A 4,159-nucleotide genomic window follows, 5' to 3' on the forward strand; every position below is an offset into this window, starting at 1 on the left:
TACCCATAACCCTTCCCACACTGGGCAGTCGTTTACCTGATTAAACAGTGCTTATCACTTACTATCTTACTGCATCAAATTAGAGGGGAAGTTGTTCCCATGACCAAATGAGTCCCCATTTTTCAAAAGGGTCATTTTAAGAAGCGGCTTGTCCTGAGTTCACTTGCAGATTGTTAACATGCTTAACAGAGGGAGAATCCAAAAGCTGAAGTGTCCCAACTTGCTGCTTATTAAACAGAATAAAAAACTGAGGTAAGTCTGCCATGATGGTGCCTAAAAACGTATTTTTATATGCTGGCACTCACACATCCATAGAAAGAGGCCAACTCTGGACCTTGACTCAGTTTCCCCAGGCCCACACCACTTGCCAGCCAGCGCTGGGGCACCACTCACTTCCCACCTCCAGCTCCTTCATACCCTTGGCCACTTCCTTGGGTCTCTTCGGGTCAGCCAGAGTGGTGAGGAGCACTGTGTCCCTAGATGATCCTGCAGATGCTTCCCCACACGGGATGGGGAGGGGGAATGGGAAAGGGGGAGGGTGGGGACTCCTTTCAGGACACGCCCCTTACTCACTACAACCCGGCCACAGGCTTCTGTTCCTTTCTCCGAATGTGCTCAGCTCTGTCCTACCACAGGGCCTTTTCCCAGGTGGTTGTTTTGTCTGGAAAGTTCTTGCTCTTACTGGATAGCTTGTGGAATCCCTCTGGTGTGTGGAAACTGAAAACTCTCTACGTGCCTTTAACATCATCTGACCGTTAATGACTCTTCTCAGCACTTAGCCAAGGCACATGGCAAGGATCAGTGACATGACCCGGTCTGCAGATGTTCCCCGGTTAGGAGTAGAAATTCTGCAGCGACTCCCCAACTGGGAGCCATGTAATTTGGGATTTCTCTGGAATTCTATGTTATCTTCCACCACCATGCAATTAAAAGCCTACGGGACACGTTATTAAGTCACTGTGAACATTCTAAATGATTGTTTACCAACAAAAGATACAAGCAAAATTTCTGTAAGATAACTGAATTTCTAAGCAGTACTCGTTTATTTCTTTTGTGCAGTGTCATTTAAAGACCTCCCTAGAAGAAGATCCTATTTACAAAGACAACCAAAGATGAAAACTACCGAGGAATAAACTTAAAAATAAATGCATCAAATGATGTGACGAAAACTGTAAAACTTTGCCAAGAGACATAAAGATTTTGATAAGTAAATGCTAAATGAGGGGCACCTGGCTGGCTCAGCTGGTGGAGCATGCAACTCTTGATCTCAGGGTTGTGAGATCGAGCTCCATGTTGGGTGTAGAGATTATTTAAAAATAAATTCCTGGGACGCCTGGGTGGCTCAGTTGGTTAAGCACCTGCCTTCGGCTCAGGTCATGATCCCAGCGTCCTGGAATCGAGTCCCACATCGGGCTCCTTGCTCCGCAGGGAACCTGCTTCTCCCTCTGACTCTGCCTTCCACTCTGTCTGCCTGTGCTCGCTCTCGCTCTCTCTCTGACAAATAAAAAAAAATTAAAAAAAAAATTCTTTAAATAAACACTGGGGGCACCTGAGTGCCTCAGTGGGTTAAAGCCTCTGCCTTCACCTCAGGTCATGATCCCAGGGTTCCGGGATAGAGCCCCGCATGGGGCTCTCAGCTCAGCGGGAAGCCTGCTCCCCACCCCCTTCTCTGCCTGCCTCTCTGCCTGCTTGTGATCTTTGTCTGTCAAATAAATAAAATCTTAAAAAAAGAGAAACTAAATAAACACTGAACGAGAATTCTCAAAATTAAGGTATTAAATTAACCTATGTGTTTTGCATTACCCAAATCAAAATGCTAATGTTAGCTTTTCTGAGGTTCCTGACAAATGATACTAAAGAATATCTATGTGAAATAATTACATACAAAAATAGCCTAAGAATTCTGAAAAGGAAAAATAAGGGATAGGGACATTTCCCCTTCAAATATTAAAGACATGTACAAGAATATTCATGTAAAATTATTGCTAATAGCCAGAAATTAGGTAAAATCCTGGTGCCCATCAGCAGTAGAATGGATAAGAAAATCATTGTATATTCATAAAATTTATTTACAGCAATAGAGAATGATCTCCGGCTGCACCCAGCAATGTGGTTGCCTTTGAGAGATATAACGATGAGGGAAATAAGGCAGTCATCAAAGAATACACATACTGTATGATCTAGTTATACAGAAAGTTCAAAAATAGACAAAACAAATCAGGCGTGATCAGAACCAGAAGAGGGGTTACCTTTTAAAAACAGTGACTCCTAAGGGGTACAAGAGAGGCTCCTGACATGCTGGTTTCACATGAATATACACTTACTTATTTTTTTAAGGTTTTTAAATTTTTACTATTTTTACTGTTATTATTAAAGATTTTATTAGGTAATCTTTATACTGAAGATGGGACTCAAACTTACAACTTCAAGATCAGGGGTCACATGCTTCACCAGCTGAGCCAGCCAGATGCTTGGAATACAGACTTTTAAAAAATTCACTATTAGACTATTCCAAAAAAATACATCTGTGAGAATGAATGAACTACTGCTGAACCAACAACACAATCAAGTTCACAAGGACAATAGTGAGTGAAAGAGATCAGACACAGATGAGTGCACACTTCTATGGTTCCATGTATACAAAGCAGAAAGACAGCTAGAATCAATCTTTGGCATTAAATTTCAGGAGAGCAGTTACATCTGGAAATGTGAGGGCGGGAAAGGATAGGAGGAGGGACGAGAGGGGTTCTGGTTACTCACATTTTTCTATTTCTTGCTTTGGGTAGTATTTACACAAATATGTTCCCTTTGAGATACTTGATCAAACTGTCCATTTCTCATATGTGCACTTTCTGTATACAAGATATCCTATAATCTACAAATTGGTCTTTTCTCAGGTGCCTTCCCTTTAACCTTGCAATTTCACTTTTATGATTTTTTCCCCTAAGGAAACAATAACAAAATTACCCAAAGATGCACAAAGAAGTGTATCAGAGCACTGTTTGTATAAAATAAAACTAAGAAACAATCTAAATGTCTAATGGTAGGGGCATCAGATGAATAATTTAAGGGGCATACACTGAGATACTATCCAGCCAAGCATAGATGACACAGATCTACATTTATTGACCTAGAAAAAGGCTCACTACACAGGCTCAGATAACAAAGCAGGTGAATGTATTGATGTTTTCAGATATAATCCTAAAATGTTTTTGGCAGTCACTTGGGATGGGGGATTGATTATTTGACTGCTTTTGTATTTGCCTCAGTATATTTTCCACCTTTTCTATAAAACCCATATTTTTCTTTTTAAAAATTTCTTTCTTTATTTATTTAAAGTAGGCTCCATGCCTAGCATGGAGCCCAGTGTGGGACTTGAACTCACAACCTTCAGATCAAGACCTGAGCTGAACTCAAGAGTCAGACACTTGACTGATGGAGCCACTCAGACGCTCCATAAAACCCACATCTTTAAAAAGACATTTAGTCATTTCATTCACAGCAAGACAGTCCAGCAGTTAGTAAAGAGCTAACTTACTTGCCCTAAGAGCACAGACTCCGTAGATAGATCCAGAATGGCGTTCCAGCCTTGACCACTTGTCAGCCACATTACCTTGGGGGTGTTGCCTCCATTTCAGTTAGAAGCTTCCTCTTCTAACTTCACTGCTTCTAACTTCCTCTTCTAATTTCAGAGCTTCCTTTTGCAGACTAACAAAAATGAAGATAATTGGGTTTATAGGATTTGAAATATTTCATTGTACGTAAAGCATTGATCGCTGGCTGACGCACCAAAGATGCTCTTAAATGCCGCGGCCCTGCTTCTGCTGTGTTCAAGGCTCTTCGTATCAGAATTTGGATTTGGGATGCAACAATCCTTTCAACAGATGCTCAACTTCCCAGGGAATTAGAAAATGGTCTATGGTCTTTCTTTGTTCTTATGAGGTCCTTTTTTGGCTTGTGGTAGCAGCTTTTGATCAAAACTGTTGACAGTTCCTGGACCCTTTTCCTTCAGGAGGGCCAAAGAAACGTCATTGCCTGGTGAGGGCAGAATAGTCATGTTCAACCTTGTCAGCAGGTGGAGCTGCTACACCTGTGCTCCAGCTTTTTTTGTTGTTAAGATTTTATTTATTTATTTGACAGACAGAGATCACAGGTAGGC

General features: G+C 41.4%; 1 long non-coding RNA gene across 1 annotated transcript; it reads right to left on the reverse strand.

Annotated features, from left to right (window-relative positions):
- Positions 1 to 273: 273 nt before the first annotated feature.
- LOC116568673 lies at positions 274 to 3,805 on the reverse strand. Its single transcript, XR_004276722.1, has 3 exons — positions 3,539 to 3,805; positions 2,761 to 2,943; positions 274 to 486 (listed from the first exon to the last, which is right to left on the reverse strand). It is a non-coding gene; the product is annotated as an uncharacterized LOC116568673 (long non-coding RNA).
- Between the last annotated feature and the right edge of the window lie 354 nt (positions 3,806 to 4,159).

This window comes from Mustela erminea, chromosome 11, assembly GCF_009829155.1.
Source record: "Mustela erminea isolate mMusErm1 chromosome 11, mMusErm1.Pri, whole genome shotgun sequence".
Taxonomy (NCBI): domain Eukaryota; kingdom Metazoa; phylum Chordata; class Mammalia; order Carnivora; family Mustelidae; genus Mustela; species Mustela erminea.